Genomic DNA, 14772 nt, shown 5'->3' on the forward strand with positions numbered 1-14772 from the left:
TCGCTTCCCCGCTGTTATCCACGGTTCCCTCGACGCTCGCCTCATTTCAACGGCGGCGGTAGGGTTTAAGGTAAGCTTCGCACTAACCTAATCTTCCACCTGCTCATGCTTACAATCAGTGTGACAGCTAATGAAAATCATGCTTACAATCAGTCTCCGAGTACTATGCCAATCACCCTAAAATAGCTCTGGACCTTTGGGTCAAAGTTGTGACACAGTGTACAAATAAAGAAAAATAGATTGGTACTTCTTTCAGAAAAGAGTACTCCCTAGAAAACTGCCAATATAAGCTACTAGTATTTGGTTAGATGATTTGCTGCCGAGAAAGATCCATCCACAGAGAGCGCCACACATCCCACTGGTGGTGGTGGATGCCAATGCGTGCATGCAGCATGGTTGGTGTCGGTAATCTTTACTTGGCACACCTTGCACTCTGCATATATGCCGGTTCCATACGTACATTTGTGCAGTTCCACCAAAATGTAGCTGAATAACCCTGTTTGCACAGATAATGGAAAAGCGTGATTACATTATAGTGGCACTAGTTGATGAAACACACAAAATAAATAGAAGAAAATATTGCGATAGTATCATAGTATGCCATGCTGCGTGGGCGAGATGGGCCCTGCGACGCCTCATATGGTACGCCTCATACTGGACATCGTCCCAAGTCTCCAGATACACCTTCTGCCAGTGATGAACATCAGTGTACAGCGGTAGTACAAGGAGGCGCCTTGAGACATTCAAATCTCTATTTTTGTACATATCAACTAAAATTAAGCACCCCAGTTTGTAGAAACGCTTAAACATTAACAATGGGACTAGTTGATGAAACATACATTAACAAAGAGAAGCACTTTCTTTATCTACATTGGAAATGAAATGATAGAGATGACACTCACTCTATTTTAACTGTATTATTACTTCATTTTATCAGTGACACTAGGGTCGAGCAGGTGGCAAACGAGGTGTACCGTGCGTCGCAAGGATGGAGGCCGGGGGTGCTTAGACTGGGATGCTGAAGCTGGCTCTTTCAGTCACCAACATGGATGATTCAATTCATGGGACCTTTTGGTGCAGTTCACCTAAAATGAAGCAATGTCCCGTGAGCTAGCAGCTTCTTCTTCATTTTTTTTTAAGAAAAGGGCTCCAGCCCCGGTTCCATTTCCATCAGAAAACGAACCCCACAGAGCTTCTTCTTCATTAGTTGCAATAAAATTGAGCAACATCAAGGTTGGTTGTGAAGCTCCTGGAATGCTCAACTATAATTTGGATATCATTTGTGCAGTTCAACTAAGATCGAGCGTGAAATGTATATCTCTGTTTGCACAAAAAGGTGGAAAGGAGGGTGACTAACAAGTGATGAAACATGCATCAAATGAAAAGAAGCATGTTCCTTATCTGAATGGCAATCCTACAAGGACAGTAGCAATTTCTAAAGCACTGGCATTGCTAGATATTAGTGTGGGCATTAGGATTAACTATGACAACCGTTAAATATGACATTACTTTGGGCACGGGAGAGTAGGCGGACCAGGATAGTTGCATTTCTAACGAAAAGAACCAACTTATCTTAATGGGAAATTTTAGCAGGACATGTAAAGAAGTGCCATTGATTCATATTACTGGAGGCATTACATTGAAAACAACATTGGTTTAACGTGTCCTTACTTTTAACAGTGCGACTGCTACATTTTACCAGTGGCATTACATAAGAGTGGCTCGGGGCAACAAACATCAGAACAGGATATTTGGGTTGGTCCCATTTTTGTTCGGTATAGCGACCCTATACTATGTGAGGCTAGCAAATCTAGTGCTGGACTTACTCTGTTGACTTGTCCCCCAGTCCCCACTTTCTTTCCTTTTTCAACCAATAGATCGGGTTTATATTGAGTTTGTACTGGTTTCCCTTTATTTCCCTATAAGAAGACCTAGAGACCAATTGGATAGCTAGTCTCTGCTACTTTTCGCCCCCATTATTTCCTCTTTCGACCAAGTCCTAGATTCAGGTAACAAATCCTCCCCCACCCCCACCCCCTTTCTTCCTTGTTTGAACCAAGTAGTACTAGATTCGAGTGCATGAACTAGTTTTACCTCTTAAACATAAAAAAATTAGGTGGTTTTCGAACAGCCGATCTATCCTATCTACGAGGGGGCCTGAGAAATAGTAAAAGATACAAATGCAGCGACGTCAGGAGCTCGGGAAGTAGAGCAAGGCCGGTTTCGAAGGAAGTTATACCTGATGGTCGCCGGGATGTCGCTAGGTGGGCGGCGGGAGGCCGGATCTGCCCACACTACGGCAGCAAGGAAGAAGGGGTCGGAGGCCCTCCCTCGCTAGCGGTGCTTGGGAGAGAACGGCAAGGCAGGCTGATCGGGACGCACCCAGCAGTGGGTAAGAGTCGTCACGAAGGACGACCGCGTGAACGTTGCACCTTCTCACCTTCCCCGGCGGAGAGGATCCGACTGGATCTGTGACCAGCGGTGAGCAGAGAGAGAGAGAGTGGCCACCGTTGTCGTGTTTAGATCTGGAGAGGCCGAGACAGTGTGAAGAGAGCAACACTAGCAAGCAAGTGCGGAGGATACTGCCTATATAGTGGAGTAGTACTAGATTTCTTTTGTCTACCGGAGCCAGCTTGACCTTGTCAATGACTGTCGAGAAGTCTTCATGCACGTGGCCCGGAGGCGCAGTTGTCGTCATTTTGATCTGAAGCGCCGGATTATAACATATAACACGAAAAAATGCCACATGAAAAGAAATCATAACCTCACTGCCCAAAGGAGACAACATGAATCCCGACGGACAAACTAGACGAGGAACAAAGCTCAAATTAAAGATAAACTTGTAGAAAAGGGGTCCGTCGATAGATGTCCTAATTAACATAGCCGGCTTGACCTAGATGGCAGCCGAGTAGTCACTGTTCGTGCATGTGCCCCCAATGACTAGCCCAACTCAGTTGTCGCTATTTAACTCTCGCAGTGATCCGAAGCACATGACACCTAATTTTGCGAGATGACAAGAAACCTTTTTTTAGATTTCTCACCACAACTACAGCCATGTACAACATAGCCTGCACGATATGTACACGATAGCCAATCCAGGCGTGTCTGCTGGAGTCTGGTCACATGCATGGACGAACTGATCTTCCGTGTCTTGCAGGGATCGTCCAGGCACCAACGTAGTACAACACTTCTCTAGTACTATCGCTTGTCTCCCTCTTCTATTAAGTCACCCGACTTGCGGGGCCGGGGAGTGTGCCTATGGTCGGTTCTCAATTGCCGTCCCACATGCGTGTGCAAACGCAATATGACGCGTGTTCCATTCGGAGAGCAGCGTGCCAGACCGACCGACTGTCTGGGGTGCGACGCGAACGCGGCAGGCGTGCTGTATACTCCGTACATGTGTACCGCCGTTTTCTAGACGCTTTGCTCCATGGCACGGGCGCAATCCATGGATACAAAATTAGTATATTGTATACTATTTAAAAGTCGAGGGCGGGGCTTTTCCTGCGCGGTAGGCGGCGGGGCAGTTCCGCCTAGTCGGTTCAACAGAGACACGAGAAGACGAGGGAGTAGGCTGCTGCAAACGTAGGGCTGTGTGATTTGACAACGAGTTACTGCTGGACAGGTGGGCCCCGTGATTTGACTTGCCATTATCATTTTAACTGCGGCGCTACGACCGGCGTGAGTCTCCCGATTCCTGACCACCTCCATACAGGTGCCTCTCCCAATGCTCCACCATGTAGTAGAGGCTGGCTCTTGCATGAGAGCCCACTTCTCCACTTTTTCCTTGCCTCTCTTTCCTCCACATATGCAAAAATGCCATGTAAAGCGCACTATTGTACTTACTTTTACTTGCTCCTACAGGTGCTTAAGCTTGCCACATAGGCATAAAGTCTGGTGTGGCAAGTTAATCAAGAAGAGAGAGAATAGTTTGGTGACCCAAGAAAGAAACGGTGCTAAGCGCATGTACCTAGGTGAAAAGACAATTTTGAGTCTATAGCTAATTAAATGAAGCAAACTTAGCAACACCATTTCATTGGAAGAGGTCACTCCTTGCCAAATGCAATAAATACTAGTACTCCCTGTTTCCCATAATATAAGAACGTTTTTGGCACTACACTAGTGTCAAAAACGTTCTTATATTATGGGACGGAGGGAGTACGAAGAAAGAGATAGAGAGGAGTAAAAAAATACACTTATAGCCAACCTTATAGCCAACCTTGTTGTAGTATGAGTGACTAAGTGATGACTATGTATGACATGTCAACATGAGATAGCCTAACGCACCGTGTTAAATCTCCAAGGGTCGCGACGGTCGTGGTAGGCGCGACCATGATACGGGCTGCTGGCAGCCCTTGGATCTGAGATCAAACGGTCGCATGCTAAGTTGCTGAAAATTTGCAGAATAACCCTCCAGGATAGGATATTCACCCATAGGTCTAGAATCACGCCATGCAACTGTTTGATCTCAGATCCAAGGGCTCTCGGAAGACCGTATCATGGGAGAATGGAAAGCCACTACCCTGCCGTTCGCACGCTGGCAGTTCGCTCCTACTCGTCCCGGCACGTCCTTCAATACTATGGCGGTTCGCTCCTAGTCGTCCCGTCCATTCACATTACGGCAGTTCCACTAATCCTAACCCTCCTCCCAAATCCATGGCGTTCCAAATCTCCACGATCGACGGTGAGTACAAGGTTAGAACCATCACCGGCGATGAGTTCGACGTCATCTACACCCGTTCTTCCGCGACGGTGAAAGGATGCCTTTCTCTCTTCAGACGCATGTTCGAAGACTCAGATGATTAGTGGGTCGCTGGGCTAGATGTTGAGTACACCACAGTCCTGGGACGAGAGAAGGATCTAAAGGACGAAGAGAGGAAGAAGCTCGCCGCGATCCAGGTTTGCGTGCATGACTTATGCTTGGTCTACCACATATGTCATGCCGATGTTGAGTGCCAGGATTTTAAGGACTTCCTCGAGAGCAACCTAGTCAAATTTGTTACTGTAGACTTTGGTAACGACAAAGAAGTCCTGCGTCGGATAGGCCTCGTTGCAGGCAACACCTTCGACCTCCAGAAGAATCGGCTGGTGTCCTCTCGTCAGCCTTCAATGCTGACCCTGGCAGGAGCCATGGTTCATCCTTCGTACAGTAAACTGGAGAAACCTCCATACACGTTTCATCGTCATGCATGGCAGCGGAATGTACTAGATATAGACCACATCCACTACGCTGCAATGGATGGCTACCTTTGCTTCAATATCTACAAGGGTTGGATGAAGAGCAACAGCCAAGTGTGCGGTTCAAGCAAAGAAGTATCGGCCAAGAGGAAGAGGGACAAGGACGAAGTCGAGGATGTGGACGAGGACTCTGAGTAAGGTGGCAGTGTCGTTGCTCATGGTGGTTCTAATGCGGTGTCTACCGGAATAGTTGCAAAGTTTAATTTCAGGTGTGCTTAATTTAATTTGAGGGGTGTGTTGTGCTGAGCCCCCAGCAGAACTATGTTATGTTTCTTCTCGTTACTTTAACTCTTCAGTACGTACATACTAGTATTTCTTACATTTCATCTTTTAGTTGGTATAGTACTACCACTCGTTTCTTCACATTATATACGTACAATATATATGGCCAACATCATATAGCCAGCAGTTTAGTTGTCAAAGAATTTTAGGGTGCTTAGTTTTGTCAAAGAATTCCAGGATGCTTAGAGGGTGCTTGGATCCAAGGGACTTATTTTAGTCTGACTAAAAATAGTCTCTTTAAGAGGCTAAAGTTCCAAGCACCCCTGACTAAAGAGGGGCTAAAACTAGTCTTGAGACTAAATTTTTTTAGTCAGGGGTACCCCTACTAAAATGTGGATTAGTCCTCTCTCTACGCATTTAACTCCTCTCATTTAACACATGCGAGTTCTGGATTGGAGGGTTTGCAGGATAATAAATGCTCATTAACTTGATTTTAGCCTTTTTAGTATTTGGATCCAAGCATGGGTGAGGCTAGCATGTTTTAGTCCCACTACTTTTAGTCATGGGACTAAAACGTATCCAAGCACCCTCTTAGTTTTATTTGAGGGGTGGGTTGTGTTGGACACCATTATTGTGACTAGCCTTTTTAATAGTACTATATGCATAATTTGGCAACGAGCGCTCTCTATATGTACCACCTTTTTTTCAAGTTTTGCTCCATGGCGCAATCCATCGATACTACTGCTGTACAAAAGTATACATTTTTTTAAAGGCTAGAGGGCGGGGCAGTCTAGCTTGGTCGGTTTCACGAGAGGCGAGGGCCTTTGTGATTTGACGGCTCATTACTGCTGGAAGGCGGGGCCTTGTGATTCGACTGCTCGTATAAATGCGCCGACGACCTGATCGAGGAGGAGCAAAGAACCGTGCGGTATACTCAAGTTTTCCACTGGAGTAGTACTGCGACGGAGGAGCACGAAACACGGCAGCCCAGTGCCATATGGCGATAAAAATGATCTAATTTGCTAGTCATCTCATTGTTAGCATTGTTCTATTCATTCCCTCAAAAAAACCATTGTTCTATTCATGCCTCGCAGAGAACGTGACACGTGCGGCGAAACACCCGAAGCAAAAGATGAAACACATGAGCAAAAGAAGAAGGAAGATTGTCACCCCAAATGATCTAATTAGCCGCGGAGTCGTAACTGCTTCTTCATCGCCTCCACGACCTCCATCTCCTTGCGCGTCTCCTCCGCCATCTTCTTCATTATGTCCATGACGCGGGATTTCTCAACGCGAGCCTTCATCATCTGTTCCACGGACGCATTATGTACCTTGACAGCAGTCGGATGCTCGATGCGGAGCTTCGCCAACTCCTCCTTCTGTTCCATGACGAGGGCCTGCAGCATCTTCATCGAGGAACTACTATTCTCATGCAGCTTCTTCCAGCCGGCGTTCTTCTCCTTCAACAGGTCGATCTCGTAGCAGAGCTTTGCCTTGTCCTCCTGAAGTCACAGGATTTTGCCGGTCGCCTTCTTCTCCGAGGCAATGCTCTTCTTCAGCAGCATCACCAAGCCGGCGGTCAACTCCCCCTGCTGATTCAGCTCAGCGGGCATGTCGTCGAGGCTCTCCTTCAGCAACTCCATCAAGCCTTGGATGAACTCCTTCTGCTTATTGAGCTGATCGGGCATGCCGTTGAGGGATAACGACTCTAGCTCCGCCGGCTCGGCATGTTCGCCTCCGCAGCTAGGGTGCTCCTGGGAGCCATCGCCTGCCCGTCAGAGATCTTTCGAGGTCTCTGTGTGGCGGCGAGCCCTCTCTTTTTTCCGCAGCCTTAGTTGCCGCTTCCTTGTTACGAGTAGTTCTCGACCTAGAGCTCCGCTCACCGGCCATGGCAACGACGGACGAAGAAGAAGCACTTATGAGGAGGAAAGGTAGAGTAATTTTCGGTTAGGTAGTTCCCCTTTTTATAACCTAAGTACTAGCACTAGTACTAATACCTGCATAGTGGGAACACGTTCAGGTTTGGTACGTACTAGTAGGTGTGAGAAGGCTTTCGAATGTGATGGGAACAAAGTAATGATTAATTGATGGTTTTGGTTTCGAGGCCCGAAACGGCTCCCGATGAATTTAGCGGAACATAAATTTCAAGTACTACACTGCTCAAATGCGTAAATATTATGTTACTGTCAAAAATTGGCACAAAATACGAAGGAGACCAATGGAAGTACTACTAGCAACCCATGATTTAACTACTCGCATGCGCGCAGTGGAGTAATAATGTCTTTCTTCCGCCCTCACGTCCACTCAATTTGCATGCGCTGTATTAATTGACCATCAATGAAGTGAACGACTTTACACGCGTCAAATTATCACATGAGGTAGATCTTGGTACAAAATTGCGTCCGCCCGTGTACCCGCGTGTGCGTGCGAGGGAATGAGTGCGTGCGTGGCGTGCGTGCACATCTTTGCTTCGTGCATGTACCGCCAGTATGGCTCAGGGAGGACGAGTACATTCTTCTGGAACCAGCAGCACGTCACTGTGATCAATCCACGCAAGGAGGCCGCGACAACGCCTCCACATGTACCACGTGGCTTCATGAACTGTAAGAGAGAGACTGTGTAGTGTGCCATTGGTATTCTAATTTACGTGTTTTGCACATACTCGAAGTACTAGTAAGGTACACGTGCATTGCACGCATCAGATTTTGCAACCAAATTATGAATAAATACCACACTATAGCATGTAAGCTCTGAGTCATATATGCCTGATGTAGCCCTTCGTTTAATTCTTATAGTTCATCTCATTCAAAATCAATTAGTTTTTATAAAAAAAGCTAAGAACGCGGGAATAGGAAAAACATGGGATTATAGTGGAATGTCGTCTTGAATCCTACAGGATTGTATGAGTGTTTGATTGTGCATAGAAAAAACGCAGAATTCTTTCAAAGAGGTTTGAGTGGATGGGATGTTTCCTATGAAATCTAGTGCAAATGAATCATATGGAAAAATTCCTATGGTTTACAATCCTACGAATCAAACAACCAAGATAGGAAAAATTCTTAATGATTAGAATGCTCCAAAATTCCTTTGAGAATCCTTTGAATCAAAGAAGCCCTTAATCTATTTTATGATTCATGGAATTGTGCATTGTAAAGCATAAAGTAAAAACAAATAATGGCAATTCAACTAGAAAAAAAGTTTGGGCAGTTATGATACGGAAGATTCTAGAACAAAAGAGAACCACTGTTGTTTTGAGGTTTGTGCATTATGCTTAAGTTCAACCATGGAGTCTGCTAGATTGTACATGTGGCAAAATCCGGTGGGGGGCTAGAAGATGGTGCGAGGGGCCGAGTGGAGGGAGACTATGAAGGAATGCACAAGTGCGAGATCGATATTTAGAGAGAGGGGGCGAACACGTGCGCTGTTGCGCGCAGTGGCGGAGCCATGAAAAATAAATGAGCTAGGGGGCCAAGCATTGCTAATCCTTTACGAGGAGGGTCAATTCATGAACTTAAACCATTTTTAGCAGCAATTGTCTAATGATCACATTCATATTAGCCTCGATATATAGTGATGTTAGGGGGGAGGGGGCAGGGCCCTTACTGCCCCCTGTCTTCGGCATTGTGCACGCGTCTGAGAGATGAAGCGGAAGGCATGGATGATGAGAGGGGGACGTTGGATATATAATTAATGTGGGTGTATTAGCTATATATGTTAATCCTATATAGAGAGGTATAGATTGATCGATGTGGACGTGGGAAAGAGGGTGAGACCTCACTGGATATATCGATTGATCGGTTTGTGTGGAAAACTATGAAAGACCTAGCTATATACACAGATACATAGAGGAACATCGATCGTTGCGCATGCACGCGTGAGAGATAAAGAATGCCCAATATGATGGAGAGGAGGATGTGTGTGGGTGTGTGCCTTCATGGGAGACCGACCTGAAGAAAAAGATTGCATGCGTGCGATGGATAATGCCGACTGGTAGTGTGTGTGCATGCATGCACGAGAGAAAGTTAGTGGTACAATTATAAAGAGAAGACTACTGTGTGGGTGTAAAAGAATAGGTGAGGTCATAATCAATGTAAAGTTGAATTCAAATATTTGAATAAGAGATCCTGATGTTTGAAACCCATGCATGCATGAATATAACGGAGATCTGCGCGGTGTGGTTTGGTAACGAGCATGTTGTAATGTATACACATTGAACAAGGTCAGACTGATTTGAATTTGCGATACCGATGGCAGACATCATTTGGCCACGTCGCATCTGTGCATGGACACACTATTCTAATTGGAGATGATGGGCGGCTTTCGCATCACATATCTATATCTATACCCCTATATATATTTTATATTTTATATTTTTTTTATTGTGTGCGGGTTACTTTAACTTTGAAAGATGGTCGTTGGATGAGGCGAATCCGATGGTCCAAAGATGGCAAATTTGAGCACTATTGGCCGTTGGATATCATCTAGATTCCACCAGATTTCGCCACATGTATAATCTAGAAGACTCCATGGTTGAACTTAAGCATAATACACAAACATCAAAACACAAGCACTTCTTATTTGTTCTAGATCTTCCGTATCAGAATTGCCCAAATGTTTTTCTACGTGATTTGCCATTATTTGTTTTTACTTTATGTCTTACGACGCACAATTCCATGAATCTTAAAATAGATTAGCTTTCTTATAAAAACTAGATGATTTTGAATGAAATGAACTATAAGAATTAAACGAACATCTACATCATGCATATATGACTCAAAGCTTGCATGCTATAATGTGGTATTTATTCATAATTTGGTTGCCAAATCTCATGCGTGCAATGCACGTGTACCTTACTCTAGTCTAAATGGTGTTTGTGTGTGTGTTGTGCGTGTTGAGGTGCAAATTGTCTTTTTTTGGTACACGTTAAGCTTGTTCTTCCGAAATTTCAAGCCGCGCCTTGTTATGCCGAAAATTCAATCTAGCGTCTCTGTCTATCGTGCTGCAAAACTCCCGCCTCTTCAACCCGCGCCTTGTTAGCCCGAAATATTTAAGATATATCTTTGTCTCGTTGTGCTCCGACAACTCCCTCCATCTCAACCCGCGCCTTGCTATTCCGAAATTACAACGCGCGTGAAACTCCCACCTCCTGTGAAATCCCGACACGTGAAATGCCTGTGGTACCCCTAAACCGAAAGAACCGCCTCAAATCGGTGGGGGTACTTTCATAACTTACCCCACATTTCGGACAAGCGCGTCTCTAAGCCATGGTTCCCCACTGCCATCCCATCCGCCCACCCATTCGTACACCGAGGCCGCGAAAACCCGCGACGAAACCCCACACCCTGCTCCGTCCGCCACCCAGCCAGAGCCTCTTCCCCGACGACGTTGTCCATAGCAACACCTCGACGTCCCTCATCCACCGTACCGGATGAGGATCCGTCGTTGATCTCATCGTCCCGCCGGTTCAGCCACCCCTTCCTCCACCTCCAAGGAGCTGCCCCGACATTCCCCTCGTCTTTCGCACCACCTCCATTCCCACACCACCGTCTTCACCTGCACCACCGGAAGAGCATCATCATCACCGTTTCCTCGGATGAAGCTGCGGCCTAATCGGCGCCACCAAAGAGGTTGTACACTAATCGCCGCATTTTCTTCTTGATTCGATCTCACGGTGCTGCCGGTGCTCGGTCCTGAGCCGACACGGCGCGGCTCCATCCACGGTGGCGTCGCCGGCCACTTCCTCCACGGCGTCGCTCCCTCGGCAGCGACGTCCACATCAGTAGGAGCTGCTGCTGCTTTAGCTCTCGCTCGCGCTGCTGCTCTGCTCTTGCTCTCGGTCCCCTGCCTGGTCTGCTCTTGCTATTGCTCTTGCTCGCGCTGCTGCTCTCGCTCTTGCTCTTGCTTGCGATGCTGCTCCGATTTAGCTACACTTCAGTCGACTGAATCGACTTTTGGGTCAGTCGATTTTCAGGGGGTGGGGGGCTCGCCGGGGTGAAGGAAGAACCAGTTGCAGCGGGGAGGGGGGCTCGCCGGAGAGGTACCCCACTATCTATCTTAGGGTTTAGGATGGGGGCGGTGGTCGTCGGCGGTGGCGGGGCGTTGGCGGGGCGGTGGCGTGGGGATCGCCGGAGAAAAAACTCGGCACGGGGGGGCCTAGAGGGATGGCCGGGGCGGCGGCGGATCGGTGGTGGGGAGTGTTTTCGGGGCGGGCGGGGCGGCGCACCGCCGGCCGCGGGCGGCGGGGGGCTGCTGTTTGGCCGGTGGTGGCTGGCGGCTCAGGGGAGTGGAGGTTGAAGATGAACCACGGGCCCTTGATTTCGTATCCAACGGCTACAAAATCGACTGACCAGAGATGAAAAAGTCAGTCGACCGACGTGTAGCCTCACCTTGCTAGTGCGTTCAGTTTCGATAGCAAAATTCAGTTTTGACAGCAAAATTCAGTTTCGACAGTTAAGTTCAGTTTCGACAGTTAAGTTCAGTTTCGACAGTTAAATTCAGTTTCGACAATTAAGTTCAGAGATGAGCGGCTGATGTATTTTACATCTAGCACTTTGTGGTTATGTATTTTATGTCATGTATTGGAGATGTTATTAGAATTCCACTCAGGTTAACATTGTTCGTTGTCTCTCTTGTCCTGCTTCAGCCTCGGCGTCGTACAACTCACCGGAGCTGCTCCAACGACGAAACCCTCCATCACAGCGGAGCAGTACCTCGGGCTCCATCTCCAGACGCCTAAGATCTTCTTCCCCTCCTCCGACAGCCAAGTCAGCCGGAGCATCCTCACCGGCCAACCCAATCACGCTGAGATCGACATGGCTTCGCCAAAGAGGTTGTACACTTGTTGCATCTCTTTTTTACTCTACATGTTATATATATTGTCCACTGAGCACTCGTAGTAACGGGAAATACGATAATTTATCCTACTATATGACAAGCAGTGAGGTACCAGGCAACTTAGCTATCCGTGATGGACTCTCTTGAACGCCATCATTATTTATCTCTGCGCGTTTGAGCTGTGCATTTGTCGATGGGCCTGGGAGTTGAGCTAGTATGGCAGTGGCCTGGGTCCAAAGTAATAGAAGTAGCACAAAAAAAATTAGTGTAGGATTTTCCTTACTCAAGCCTGCCTACTAGAATCGCCAGTGCTTGAAAGGAAAAGTGAATGAAAAACATCGGAATTGGAAAGTTTCCTATGGTACTACTTTTCATGAATTTTGTGCAAAGGAATGGAGCAAAGGAAAACTGTAGGATTTGTTCCTTTAGTGTCTCCTTGAAAGAAAAACCGTAGGAATTCTAATTTCCACTTCTCCTCCTTTTTATATTCATATTCATCAAGCACAAGACTAAGAGATAGTAGCATAATAGAATTATAACCGTACATTTTCTTGTGGTTTGACTTAATCTCACCATGCTTTTTTGCATCCTGTGATCTTCCAATTGTTGTGAATCAAACACCCAGATTGGCAGAAATCATGTGTTTTTAAATTCTCTGTTTTGCACGTGCATTCCTATCCTATTCCTGTCTATTTCCTATCCCTGCATTGTTAGAATCCTCAAATTCAAACAAGCCCTTACTCAATTACTTCTGTTACAGATATGTGTCAAACAAAACCTTGTGTGGTTTGTCCTGCTCCTGCGGCGCTGTGTTCCACCCCAGCTCAGCTGCTCCAACGACGGAAGGGTTCACCACAGCAGGGATCCGCTCTCCAGACTGTCTTTCGCCGCCTCAGATCTTCTTCCCCGCCGCCGGCAGCCATGGCAACTGCATTACCATCATCAACTGAGCAGATGACCTTGAGGACTACACGGGTCCGCAAGAGAGGTCGCACTCTTCCGTGTCTGCTTACGTTATGCGTCGCTTAATATGATGACATGCTACATTATCGTCGTGTTCACCTATTAGACTCCGAGTCAGGTCCAAACTAATGCTGAAACTTGAGTTTCTAAATGGTTGTGGGGTACATATTGGGGCAGCAATCAGTACTATCTGTCTACTATCTGGTTAATCTCCGGTGTCTACTATGAGTTTCATGTTGGGTGCAAACAAACATTAAAGGAGCCATTATCTGTATTTTTTAACTAAAGCTATTATCTGCCTGCTATCATTGGTTTTGGGTCTATCCACAGTTTGCTACCATCACTCTGGATTTGTGCATGCACTCCTTACATAATCTCACTATGTTTTATTCCTATGCATGCCAGTTATTGTACACAATGGAACTGATCATGTAGAGCAAAAGAGACGAGCCTTGCGTGGCAATAAAATTTCATGCAGACGTCGTTCCATGGTGGGCGCAAAGGCAGCCCCCCCCCCCTCCACCCATTTCGGATCGTAATCAAGAGGAAGATAACTGTTCTGAGGGGGATTCAGAAGGAGAAGACCACTCCTATTTACCCCATGAGGTCTTCGCTCCAACTTGGCATGCTGATGTTGGTAATATCATGCATATGGTGCCTTGCATTGCTTACTGTATACATTAAAGATGTCATCTGCTTAGTTTAGACATGCTTTGTGTCAATGCCATCTGTTTAGTTTCTTTATCGTATATGTGAATCACGCAATGCCATCTTGTCTAGCCAAGCATCATATATGTGAATTTTGTAATGCCACCCTGGTTAGCTAGTCATCTTATATGTGAATTATATCATGCCATCATTTTTTTATTATGTGTTAAATTTGTCAACAATTTTAGTACATTCAATTACTCTTCCTGTGCATCAGCCATTCGGCACGGTCATGGAAAAATCTGGAGTGGAAACAAGGTCTTCAGAGCAGACAATGCTCTCTGACGAAGCCCATGTCTTGCTGGTTACCGATAGCTCCTCACAGGAGGATTCAGAGACAGATACCAGTCATATTCCCTCCCCCCAGGTCCATGCCCTAACTTGGCAGGGTTATGTTGCTCATATCGTGCGTATGGTATCTTGCATTGCTATGTCATTTGCTTAGTTTAGACATGCTTTGTGTGAATGCCACCTGTTTAGTGTCTAATTACCATATATGTGAATTATGCAATGCCATCTTGTTGCAAGACATTATATATGTGAATTATGCAATGTTATCTTGTTGCAAGGCATTATGTATGTGAATTATGCAATGCCATGTTGTTTAGGCAAGCGTCATATATGTGAATTATATCATGCCGTCCTTTTTTTGTATTTCTCATTGCTTTTGTCGACAATATTTTTATATTCAACTGCTCTTCCTGTGCATCAGCCATTTGAATTGGTGATGGAGAAATCTGGAGTGAAAACAAGGTCTTCAGAGCAGACAATGCTACCTGCTGAAGCAGATATCTTGCTGGTTACAGA

The sequence above is a fragment of the Aegilops tauschii genome, chromosome 5, assembly GCF_002575655.3.
Source record: "Aegilops tauschii subsp. strangulata cultivar AL8/78 chromosome 5, Aet v6.0, whole genome shotgun sequence".
Lineage (NCBI taxonomy): Eukaryota > Viridiplantae > Streptophyta > Magnoliopsida > Poales > Poaceae > Aegilops > Aegilops tauschii.